Here is a 13643-nt window from a genome sequence, read left to right on the forward strand (position 1 = left end):
AGGGTGTAACACTCTCAAACATATGTGAGCAGAATAATATAGAACTAATATCTCACATATAAATAAGATAAAGAATGGTGAAGCTAAATAAAGGATATTTATAGTCTCATGAAAGGATTTTAGACACTAAGAATATTACACCACACACATTGATTAGTCATGTCAAATCCAAACCATACATTCTTTAAGATCAAATAGGACTTTCATTGGGATGTAATGTAGGGTAAAGATGAGGAATTTAGAACAAAGGGTATTGGTAAAAATAAAAAGTGTTCCTAAGAATAATTAAAGAGACAACTTCTTTTGAATATATGCCAATTAATTTATTCTCTCAAGCTTCTTGAATATTGCACTTTCACTTTTTTTTCTTTTTTTCTTCAAAATTTCATCAACAAATTCATTCTCTATTTCTTCCTCTTTCACATTCCTTTTTTTTTCAACATTTTTCCTTTTTTGTTTATTACTTTTTTTTTTTTGAGTGAGTCCTCCTTTTCTTCCAACTATTTCACCACAAATTTATCGTAATAAGACAATTTGATTGCATTCATTCTTGGAACACCTTAGGAAAGGGTTTGAGGAAGAACGGCTAAAATAATAGGCACAAATGGGTGACTAGTTGTAATGTATCAAGAAAGAAAATAATAAAGGCTCAAAATTAACAAATATTGCCTAAAATCATCTCTTAAGGACTGGAATAGTTCTTCAAAATCCATGACTTTAACATATTTAGGTGTGGCATAAAATTTGATGAATACTTAGCATTCGACCAAATCAAAGAATAATGAGACTAAGCAACAACAAAGTTATGTGCTTCCAAATGAAAAATGAGGTCAAAAGAAAATAACCCTCTAAAAAAATGAATGGCTCAAGACCTCACTTGGGTTATAGTCTCTACATTTTATTTCAAGATTTTCAAAGTCATCTCTATCTCTCAACCAAGAAACATGTTCATGTGGCTAAAGTGCATGTGCACACTAGTTGAGCATGAATTCTTTGGATAGAAGTAGCATAAAGAACTTTGACTTAAAGCTCTTGCTAAAGCAACACTTCTTCTTTTTTTTTCTTCTTTTTTTTTTTGAAAATTGGACTAAAAAAAAAAGAAATAACAAATCCCTAATAACAACCCCAAAAAAAAAAATTAACATAAAATAAAACCAAATGCAAATCATCTCAAGTTCCTCCCTCCAACCTAAAACTTACATTGTCCTCAATGATAACAAGGAAAAACAATAAAGAGTAGAGATTACAGAGAGTACCTTGAAGTGATGAACATAAATGAACAGAAAAAAAAAAAAAAAAAAAAACTTTAACACCTGCAAAAAGGGTTAGAAAACAAAACAACAGAAATAATAAAAAGGAAAAAAAATCTAGACTACGACACAAATGCTAATACTAATTGCTTGGCAAGTCTTGATAAATGGGGTCCTCAAAATTAATGGATTCCTCCTCTTGTGAAAAATTCTCAAGAAATGGCTTAAGACGTTGTCCATTCACCTTAAGTATGTAACCATTTTTAGGATTTTCAATTTCTATGGCACCATGGGGGAAAACATTTATAACAATGAAAGGTCTAGTCCATCTAGATCTCAATTTTCCATGGAACAAATGTAACCTAGAATTATACAAAAGAACTTTTTGAGATGGCTCAAAAGATTTCCTTAAAATTTGTTTGTCATGAAAAACCTTCATTCTTTCTTTAGAAATCCTAGAATTCTCATATGCATCATGCCAAATTTCTTCCAACTCATTCACTTGCAATTTTCTCAATGAACTAGCCTTGTCTAAGTTAAAGTTAAACATATTTATTGTCCAATATGATTTATGTTCCAATTCCACAAGCAAGTGACAAGTTTACCATAAACAAGTATATAGGGAGACATACCAAGAATATTTTTATAGGCAGTGCAGTACGCCCAAAGTGCATCATTCAACCTCAAAGACCAATCTTTACTATTTGGGTTAACTGTTTTTTCCAAAAAAAAATTTAGTCTCCCTAGATGGTTTGTCACTGTCCTTTAAATAAATCCTATGAGTACAAACCAATGGGCTAAGTCCTTTTATGCTAGCCATGTTCCTTCCTATTACACCCTTATGTTTACTCAAAACATTTAATAACTTACATTCTTGCAAGGAGTCAAGTTCAGAAGGTATTACCATAGGAAAAGCCTCATCGGTTCCTAGAAAAGCATACTTGAGATCATTTGGCCAAGGCTTCAACTTCCATATAGGTACTTGCTCACTAAATGGCAATAACTTTATCGCACAAGGTGGCAACTCCTCATATTTCAATTTCCAATTGCTTGCTTCCAATTCCTGTGCAGATTCCAAGAGACAGTGAATGTATGCAATTTCATAATTCTCATCAAAGTTAAAATCACATGAATTGACTAAACAAGTTTCTAATGTTTGGTCTTGAACAATTGTGTCAATCAAGTTAACTACATACACATCCTCTTCATCCCTAGTTTGCATACAATTATTAAAAATATAAAGCTCAAGGGTCATATTGCCAAAAGATAATTTTAAGACCCCACTTCTACAATTTATCAATGCATTAGAAGTTGCAAGAAATGGGCGTCCTAAAATCACAGATATTTGAGAATTAGCATTAGAAATAGGATGCATGTCCAAAATAAAAAGTCAACAGGAAAATAAAATTTGTCCACTTGAACCAAAACATCCTCAACAACACCCATTGGTACAATCATAGATTCATCGGCAAGTTGCAAAATTATGGAAGTGGGTTTTAACTCACCTAGATCTAATTGCTCATACACTGAATACGGCAAAAGATTCACACTTGCCCCAAGATCAAGCAAAGCTTTCTCTATTTTTGAATTACCAATCACACATGAAATAGTGGGACAACTTGGATCTTTAAACTTTGGAGGTCTATTGTTTTGAATGATTGCACTAACTTGTTCAGTCAAAAATGCCTTTTTATGTACATTAAGTTTACGCTTAACAGTACACAAATCTTTCAAAAATTTAGCATATGATAGAATTTGCTTTATGGCATCCAAAAGAGTAATGTTCACTTCTTGCTTAAGCACTTCAAGGATTTCAAAATTTTGATTCACTTTTTGAGGAGAAATCAACCTTTGGGGAAAAGGAGTAGGGATAGGACATCTTTCAATTTCATTAGATTTAGGCTCAAGGACTTCATCACTACTCTTTTTTTTGGAAGACTCATCATGTTTATTTTTCGATGATTTTTTCACTACAAAGAGTAGTTACAGATTTAACTTGACTCACTTTATTTTCAGAGGAACTACAATCATCAACACAAAATTGACCTTGGGGGTTTGGTTGTGGTTGAGATGGAAACTTACCCTTTTCTATTGTGCTCACGAATGTGGTCAATTTAGTAAGAGTGCTCCTAATGTCATTTATGGCTTGTGAGGTCTAATTATTAATGGTGGATTGAGTTTGCATGAATTGTTGCAAGGTGTCCTCAAGAACCATGTATAGGAGGTGCAACCATATTATCATTCCTCCAACTGAAATTTGGGTGATTCCTCCACCCTGAATTGTATGTCTCTAAATAGGGGGAAGGGTATGGTTTTTTCACCATGGTCATAGCATTTGCTTGATCATGCAACACCTCTTTAAAAGCTGGAATTTTAGGACATTCATTGGTAGGGTGTTCCATGGTCTCACAAATTCTACAAACCTCATCAATTTTAGACACAATATTGATTCCATTTCCCTTCCTTAATTCCATGGCTTCAAGCTTCCTAGTTAGACTAGCCACCCTAGCACTGAGGTCATCGTCTTCCCTAAGTTGGTACTTACCACACCCAGAGGGGTTGGTGGATGCTTTAGACCTATCTGAGGTATCAGTGGTATCCTAAGATTGGGCATTCTGAGCTAAGTGATCAAAATAATCAAAAGCCTCATTAGGATCTTTATTCAAAAATTCTCCATTGCACATCATTTCTACGAACTAGCGCATCTTTGGAGTTAAACTTTCATAGAAAAAACTTATTATACACCAAGTTTCATAGCCATGATGTAAACAAGCATTAAGCAAATCTTTAAATCTTTCCCAACATTGATAAAATTTCTCATTATCTTTTTGTGAAAAAATCATTATTTGTCTTTTAAGTGCATTTGTGGGGAGTAAAAGGACCCAAGTGGGCATATAGGCTTTGAGACTGTAGCATGGAGGGCCGACCTGCTCCAGAATTAAGAATTTGTTAACTCTAAGAATTGACCCATATGCCGAGGGTCCGAGGATACAGCCGAGGGTGATTTATTCCTCGGACCGTTCCAAAGAACTCGGAGGTGCACTACAAATGTCAAGACAGAATTCTGGGAAGACAGTTAGTTAAAAGGGAGAGACCCTGAACCTTCTAGAGGCACCAGTGTTAAAAAAATATCAAGAGCAAAGGCTGCCACCTCCGCATTAAAGACTCTGCACCTACCTCCCTGGCCGCATTAATGGGGAAGTGACCCCTGAACACTAAAGCTGAAACTTCTAGTCACTGTCTAAAAAGCAAGAGGTAAGGAAGTATTTAAGGGGAGTGAAGGCCATAGAGAGGGGGGGTCTGAAACGAAGAAAGGAATTAAGAATTGTAATCTTTAAGGAAAAAAAGAGAAATATTAAAGAAAGAGTCCTCGGCTCAAGTCTGAGGAGACCCATTTTGCTATTATCATTCATTGTTTACAAGTGTTGGCATATAAGAACCTGTTATCAAGTTCTCAGTACCTTTAATCTAGATATCGAACCCACGCTCTACAAATTTTCATTGTTTAAGGCTCATTGGTCCCGAGCCCATAATCTTCTTTGGGTCCAGGTGCAATTGTGTACTTACAATTGGCACCGTCTGTGGGAATCTAGTCAAAAAAGGAGCTGGGATACGATGGCAGGCCTAGGTTCTCACCAGGCAGAATCACAGGGATCGCAACCGGAGGATCATTTCGAGCGTCTTGAGCGTCAAAGGGATCGTGAGGGAAGTGTCCATACAGAATACCCCAAGGCTAGCCATACTTAGGGCGGGGGTAGCACCACCCACGAGGATGGTGCTAAAGCCATGCAGAAGGAGATTGGTCGTCTGAAAAGAAAACTACGCCGCGCCAGACGTAAGTCCTCACCGTCCTAATCTAATTCTTCTTCAGAGGAAGCCCGGCGAGGTAGTTACAGCTCAAGGTCATGCTCACCCCCCAGCGTAATGTCCTCTTGTGAGGAGGACGACCAGCCGGCTCGCAGACGCAAGAAGCTTCCTTCTAGGGGCTTAGGGAACGATGTTATGAGTCGGGCGTTGCACCAACTCTCCAAATCTCCATTTTCACGGAGAATTGAGAAAGGGAAGCTTCCCAGGAGATTCACCCAGCCTACCTTCACCATCTACAGTGGCCGGACTGATCCGGTGGAGCACGTGAGTCACTTTAACCAGAGGATGGCGGTGCACTCTCATAACGAGGCTCTGATGTGTAAAGTTTTCCCCTCTAGCTTGGGACTTGTTGCTATGAGGTGGTTCAACGACCTTAAATCGGGGTCTATAGGTTCGTTTGGGGAGCTCACTAGAGCATTTGCTTCGCGGTTCATTACGTGTAGCAGAGTACCTCGGCCATTGGACTCGCTGCTATCCATGACCATGAGGGAAGGGGAGACGTTGAAAGCATATTCCGACCAGTACTGGGAAATGTTTAATGAGATAGATGGTGACTTTGATAAGGTGGCGCTCAATACCTTTAAGGTAGGTCTTCCTACTGATCACGACTTGAGAAAGTCTTTGACCAAAAAGCCTGTCCGCAGTGTACGTCACCTCATGGACCGTATTGACGAGTACAAGAGAGTGGAGGAAGACCAGCAGTAAGGAAAGGGTAAGGAGAAGGTTATCCCGTAGGAGAGAAGGGATTTCAGGTCGGACAAGTACCACAACCACAAGTCGAGGAGAGATTATGTTGGGCAGTCCGACTCGGCAGCACCTCAGGCCGTGAACACTGTGTTCCGAGAACCAGTACATCAGTTGCTGGAGAAAGTTCGTAAGGAGCCCTTCTTTAGATGGCCTAGTAAGATGGCAGGAGACCCTACAAAGAGGAATCAGAACCTCTTTTTTCAGTACCATCAGGATGTGGGCCACACTACCGAGAACTGTCGGACCCTTTGGAACCACTTGGAGCAGCTGGTCAGTGAAGGAAAACTAAAGCAGCACTTGTGTCAACCTGGTGGACATGGTAGTCAATCTGGCTCAAACAATTAGAGGAACAGTTCATCTCGACCGACGTTAGGGACAATCAATGTTATTTTTGCTGCACCTGGCAAGACCGGCTTGGGTCCCACCAGAGTGATGGCAGTTTCACATTCTCAGGCCGAGGAGTCAGGCTGCAGGCCGAAGAGGGTGAAGCTGAATTTTCCCGTTTTGGGATTTTCCAAGGAGGATAAGGCGGGGACTATCCAACCCCATGACGATGCCCTTGTGGTCACTCTTAGGATAGGGAATTATGATGTGAGGAGGGTGATGATAGATCAGGGCAGTGGTGCAGATATCATGTACCCTGATCTATTTAAGGGGTTAAGGTTGAAGCTGGAGGATCTTACTCCTTATGACTCGCCACTTATAAGCTTCGAAGGGAGAGTCGTTGTGCCGAAGGGACAGATCCGTTTGCCCGTTCAATCCGGCTCAGAAACGGTTGAGGTGGATTTCATTGTGGTTAACGCGTACTCTCCATATACAGCCATCCTTGCCAGGCCGTGGCTGCATGCTCTGGGAGCCGTCTCCTCTACCTTGCATGTTAAGGTTAAATTCCCCTTAGGGGAATATGTTGAGGAAATCCTCGGCAGCCAATCGGTGGCCAGGTAGTGCATATCGGCCGCAGTGCTTCATCAGACAAAAGCCGAGTCATCAGCTTTGCCCATCCAAGAATCATAGCAATTAACAACTCCTGATGCACCTGTAGTGGTGACAGGAGAGGAGGCCCATTGTGAGGAGTTAGAAAAGTTTTTGATAGCCGATGATCCAGAGAGGTTCTTCCAAGTCGGCATGCGCTTGCCGCACTAGGAGAAGATGGAGTTGTTGGAATTTCTGAAAGACAATATCGATGTTTTTGCGTGGGATCCTTATGAGGCTCCAGGCGTAGATCCAAACTTCATTTGTCATCGTCTAAACGTCAACCCTGCCATTGTTCCGAGAAGGCAACCACCTCGGCGTTCTTCCAAAGAACATTCCGAGGCTGTGAAGGAAGAGGTGCTCAAACTTAAAAGGGCCGGGGCTATTAAAGAAGTTTTCTACCTCGAGTGGTTGGCGCATACAGTTGTAGTTAAAAAGAAGAATGGAACGTGGAGAGTATGTGTGGACTTTACGGATTTGAACAAGGCCTGCCCCAAAGATTCGTTTCCAATGCCGCGTATTGATCAACTGGTGGATGCCACTGTCGGACATCCTCGTATGAGTTTTTTGGATGCCTTCCAGGGTTACCATCAGATTCCATTAGTACTGGAGGATCAGGAGAAGACCGCTTTCATTACTCCAACAGGGAACTACCATTATAAGGTCATGCCATTCGGGTTGAAGAATACTGGGGCTACCTACCAAAGAATGATGACCAGAATGTTTGAACAGCAGCTAGGGAAGACCATTGAGGTGTATGTGGATGATATGGTGGTGAAGAGCAAAACAATACCTTCACACGTCAAAGATCTAGCCAACACCTTCCAGGTGCTAAGAAAGTACAAGTTGCGTCTTAACGCTTCAAAGTGCTCTTTTGGCGTGGGATTTGGAAAGTTCCTGGGGTATATGATTACTCACAGAGGCATAGAGGTGAACCTAGCGCAGGTCAAGGCTATTCAGGATTTGCAGCCACCCCGGAACCCAAAAGAGATCCAGAAATTGACCGAAATGATTGCCGCATTAAATAGGTTTATCTCTCGGTCAGCTGACCGATGCCGTCCTTTCTTCCAATTGTTGAATAAGTGGAAAGGGTTTCAATGGACCGAGGACTGCGTGTTAGCTTTCAAACAGCTTAAGCAATATCTTTCTCGGCCACCCATTTTGTCTCGCCCCGAGGCGGACGAGGTCTTGTTTGCTTATCTGGCAGTGGCCGTCCACGCGGTCAGCTTGGTCCTTATAAGGAATGAAAGCGGGGTGCAAAGACCGGTCTACTACGATAGCAAGTCTTTGAATGAGGCCGAGGTGCGCTATCTGCTCTTGGAGAAAGCGCTTCTGGCCATAGTTCACGCCACACGCAAGCTTCCTCATTATTTCCAGTCTCACACTGTGGTGGTCCTGACCCAATTGTCTCTTAGGGCGGTGTTACGCAGTGCTGATTACTTTGGCAAGGTGGCAAAATGGGGAACCATTTTGGGAGCCTTTGATGTTAAATACAAGCCTCGCACCTCGGTGAAGGGCCAGGTCCTCGCTGACTTGGTGGCAGAGTTTACCGAACCATTGCTAGAAGAAACCCTAAAAGAGGCACATATGGCTGAAAAATCAGTTGGTGTGATCACAACTGCATCACCTCTGACTTGGAAAGTGTATGTGGATGGGGCAGCTAATCAGAGAGGGTCTGGCCTTGGACTTGTCCTAATGTCCCCTGAGTGGATTGTTTTCGAAAAATCTTTGAGATTGGCGTTCTCGGCTACTAATAATGAGGCCGAGTATGAAGCAGTCTTGGTGGGCATGGAGATGGTACAGAGGATGGGTGGAAAGGAAATCCAGATGTTCTCGGACTCTCAGTTAGTGGTCGACCAAGTCACGGGGACTATGGAAGCTAGAGACCCAAGAATGCAAGAATATTTGGCCCAGGTCAAGTGTCAGCGAGCTGAATTTGACTCTTTCGTTTTAGCTCACATCTCTAGGAGTGGAAACACCCATGCAGACTCTTTGGCCACATTGGCAACATCTTCGGCTCAGGATTTGCCCAGGATTATCCTTGTAGAGGATTTGCTAAAGCCAACTCTTACCCCCGTCAATGCGGCTTGCATCCATCTAATAAGGCCTGGACCTAGTTGGATTGACCCGGTCATATCTTTTCTTAGGAATGATATCCTTCCTGAGGACAAATCTGAAGCAGATAAGATACGTCAAAAGGCGCCACGTTTCTGGTTGTCTGAGGACCAGAAACTGTACAAACGATCCTTCTCAGGACCGTACTTGTTGTGTGTGCACCCTGAATCAACGGAAGCACTTCTGGAGGAACTGCATGAAGGGATTTGTGGAAGCCACACTAGGAGAAGGTCCTTAGCCCATAGAGCCCTGACTCAGGGTTATTGGTGGCCCAATATGCAGAGAGAGGCTTAGGACTATGCCAGAAAATGTGATCAATGCCAGAGGTTTGCCCCTAATATTCATCAACCTGGAGGGGTTCTTAACCCTCTGTCTAGTCCTTGGCCTTTCGCGCAGTGGGGATTGGACATAGTGGGGCCATTTTCGAGAGCTACAGGAAATAAAAGATGGCTTCTCGTGGGGACAGACTATTTCACTAAATGGGTTGAGGTCGAGCCCTTAGCAAATATCAGAGACGTTGACTCCAAGAAGTTCGTCTGGAAAAACATCGTCACTAGATTCGGTATACCACACACACTCGTCTCAGACAATGGCGTTCAGTTCAACAGCAAGGCTTTTAGGAAATATTATGGTGATATGGGCATCATAAATAGATACTCCACCCCAGCTTATCCTCAGGGAAATGGACAAGCCGAGGCCGTTAATAAGGTCATAGTCAGTGGGCTCAAGAAAAGGTTGGACGATGCGAAAGGTAGATGGGTAGAAGAGCTCCCACATGTTCTGTGGACGTATCGGACCACACCGCGCAGGTCCACGGGAGAAACGCCATTCTCTATGACTTATGGAGCCGAGGCAGTGATACCTCTAGAATCTGGGTTTCCCACTCTGAAGACGAGTTCTTTTAGCCTGGAGAATAACGATGGACTCCTGGAGAAAGGTCTTGATTTAATTGAGGAACGACGCGAGGCAGCTATGGTCCAAATGGCTTATTACTAACAGAAGCTAAAACGGGGATATGATGCCCACGTGAAGCTAAGGCCGCTCGCGCCTGGTGATCTTGTACTAAGAAAAGTTGTGGGCACTTCTAAGAACCCAGCTTGGGGCAAGCTAGGACCAAACTGGGAAGACCCCTATCGCATTGTTTCAATAGCAGGCATAGGGTCGTATCGGCTAGCTGACCTAGATGAAAGAATTGTACCACGCCCATGGAATGTAAATAACCTTAGAATGTACTATTATTAATAAAATGTGCTTTTGTTAGTTAACATTTCAAAGTTATAAGTACCTCTGGCGTTTGAAGTTACTATTCTTAAGAATCAAACAGAAACTTGGTTAAGTGCAGTCCTCGGACCATAAACCTTGTGAAAATTGATATCTTGTCATTTGTTAAATAGAACCTTAGTTATGCCGGGTCCTCGGACCTCCTACTTTGGGGAAATTAACATTTGAAGTTACTATTCTTAAGAATCAAACAGAAACTTGGTTAAGTGTAGTCCTCGGACCACAAACCTTGTGGAAATTGATATCTTGTCATTTGTTAAACAGAACCTTAGTTATGCCGGGTCCTCGGACCTCCTACTTTGGGGAAATTAACATTTGAAGTTACTATTCTTAAGAATCAAACAGAAACTTGGTTAAGTGCAGTCCTCGGACCACAAACCTGGTGGAAATTGATATCTTGTCATTTGTTAAACAGAACCTTAGTTATGCCGGGTCCTCGGACCTCCTACTTTGGGGAAATTAACATTTGAAGTTACTATTCTTAAGAATCAAATAGAAACTTGGTTAAGTGCAGTCCTCGGACCACAAACCTTGTGGAAATTGATATCTTGTCATTTGTTAAACAGAACCTTAGCTATGCCGGGTCCTCGGACCTCCTACTTTGGAGAAATTAACATTTGAAGTTACTATTCTTAAGAATCAAACAGAAACTTGGTTAAGTGCAGTCCTCGGACCACAAACCTGGTGGAAATTGATATCTTGTCATTTGTTAAACAGAACCTTAGTTATGCCGGGTCCTCGGACCTCCTACTTTGGGGAAATTAACATTTGAAGTTACTATTCTTAAGAATCAAATAGAAACTTGGTTAAGTGCAGTCCTCGGACCACAAACCTGGTGGAAATTGATATCTTGTCATTTGTTAAACAGAACCTTAGTTTTGCCGGGTCCTCGGACCTCCTACTTTGGGGAAATTAACATTTGAAGTTACTGTTCTTAATATCTTGTCACTGTCCTTATTCTTATCACCTGTTTTGTGGAAATCAGTATCTTACCATTCATTAATTTGTATCTCAAATTCCACATCTTTAAGTGTTAAACAGATTTTTGTAAGGAATGGTTTTCGGACCTTACATCCTACTGAAAGCAATACGTCAGATTACAAAGGTTTAACCATCATGTGAGTTGTCTAACTACGACATTATTTAATATCTAAACTAAGTTATATGGCTGTTTTGAAGTCATAGTTGTATGCTTGGTGGAGTTAGACTTATTTATGCTGTTCTCCCTTTAACTATTTATTAGTAAAAACTTTCATGGCAAGCAAAAAAAAAAAATAATAATAAAGTGAAACAAAGACAACATGAATGAAAGTTGAATAAAACTGTTCTTCATTAAATCATATACAATGGAAAAAAGGGGGAGGAGTACAAAAGGTTCTATCCTAGGCCTTAAGCTTGTGCAGGGGGGTCTTGGAGGGAGCTGCTGCCAGCCTCGGTACTCTTCAGTTCCAGTTCAAAGGTGGACAAAACTTGCTTCCCTTTGTCTGATGAAGGGACGAGGGGCTCCATGTCTTAAACTTGCTCCTTCTCGGCACCATCACACTTGTCCTTCTCTTTATAGGAACCTTCAGGTTCTATAGAATCAGGTACAAGTTCTTGCACCACAGGAGGAAGAGCAGGAGAGGCAGCAGCAGGAGGGTCTTCAATTTCCTGTATGTCTAGGGGAAGCCAAATGTTCTCAGGCTTCCTCAGCTCGGAAGCTTGAGGAACCTCTGCTGCATTCATGGCCTCTCCCCAGACCTGCTGACAGTACTCTCGACACAAGGCCGTAAAAGCCTCTGTCAGCTGTTCTTGCGTTCTAGTCACCCCCTCCTGATAGCTGGCCTTCTTCGCGGCCTCCAGTGCATGCTTGTGGGCGCGAGCCTCCTCCTTCGCCCGCGTAAGCTCCTTTTCCAAGTCAGAGCGTGCCTGTTGGACTTGGGTAAGCTCGTCATCCTTTTGGCGTAAAAGCTTACGCTGCCCCTCCACTTGGCTCTCCATCGTCTTCAAGCTGGCCTTGTCACCATCTCTCTCTCTTTTCAAGTCGGCCAGCTGTGAAGTGATCTTCCCGTTCTCTGCTAAGGCCTGGCCTAGGGACCTTTCTGCCTTTTGCCTTAGCTCTTGCTCCATCCCAGCGCGCTTCCGAGAATCCTCCACGAACTTCTCGGCCGCGAAAACTTCTTGGATGGACTGCAAAAATGTTAGGAGGTTAAATACGGTAAAGTGTTCACAAATAAATATAGAGTATAAGTGTAAGATGGAACTTACCAGAGCTAAACCCATTTTTAACGAGAGGAACAGCTGCGGCTGGCCCATCTTCTCCAAGGACTCCATATCCTTAGGCAGCAGAAGAGGACGCTCCAACACCTCGCCTAAGCGATGGGCGTGGCCTTGTTGGACTGCCCTAATGCTAGAATGGCAGGGAATTGGTGCGCCGTCCAGCCTCAAGTCAGGAGACCAGGTAGCTGGTGCTCGGCGCACCTCGACCACATGCCTGATCTCCCCACTTTCAACTGAGTGGGTGCGCCCTTTGCCCTTGTCCAGCTTCTGCTGCTGGGCCAGCAGAGGCTGCTGTTTCAGCTTCTTGGGCTTCTCGCCACCAGCCCCCTCAGCATCCACCTTTCTTTTTTTCTTAGAATCATCGGTGGGAGGTTTGGGCTCGGCTGGAGGAGGGGGTGGTGGCAAGGCAGGGGGAACTTGGGACCCCCTCGTTCCCTTATTGGCCACTCTCGCGCCTCTCGCGGTCATGAGGCCCTTAAGCTCGTCCATGTCTTCCCCAGTGGAGCTGTCGTCTAGACGCGCTATCACTAGACCTTCGATCCCAGAGGCCTCAGCTGCTTCTTCTTCCTCATCGGAAAGGATAACAAACAGGTTTCCGCGAGGTCGTGGGGAGTCCTCGAGCCGAAATTGTTCTATCTCCTCGTCCAACGTATTCGAAGAAGACACTTGCTCCTCTGGGACAGCGATTGCCTGAGAGTGCATGGCGAGCGGGACTGCCGCAATGGGCTGTGTGTACAATACGGTGTGAGGGGCGTCAGGGATGTCGTGGTTGGCCAAAAAGTGGGGTCTGGCTACGTGAATTCTCCTACGCCTTCGGTCACCCGCGATTATTGCGTTCTCGATCTCCTGGAAGTCCGAGGAGATGGGATCGTACCCCAGAATCAAGTGGGCCACCCTAAGTTGTAAGTCTCTGCTGACGAACACCTCGGAGCGCAGCACTCTGTTCAAATCTGCAACGTTGCAGTGGCTTAAGCGAGGGCGCACGTTTTACTTATCTGCAAAGAAAAACATCCAAATCAACAAACATGGTCAGATGCGTAGAACATATAATAAATTAAAGTTAGACGCTCAAGTAAATGCGAATGCACATTCCTAGATGATTTAGGGAGTTATGGGGTGGGAAGTTAAATCCTAAGGTGTCGCACCTGGATC

At 43.2% G+C, this 13643-nt stretch overlaps 1 pseudogene; it reads right to left on the reverse strand.

Moving 5' to 3' along the window:
* Window positions 1–1392: 1392 nt before the first annotated feature.
* LOC142620441 (uncharacterized) lies at window positions 1393–3724 on the reverse strand (annotated as a pseudogene).
* Between the last annotated feature and the right edge of the window lie 9919 nt (window positions 3725–13643).

The sequence above is a fragment of the Castanea sativa genome, chromosome 12 (assembly GCF_040712315.1).
Source record: "Castanea sativa cultivar Marrone di Chiusa Pesio chromosome 12, ASM4071231v1".
NCBI lineage: Eukaryota > Viridiplantae > Streptophyta > Magnoliopsida > Fagales > Fagaceae > Castanea > Castanea sativa.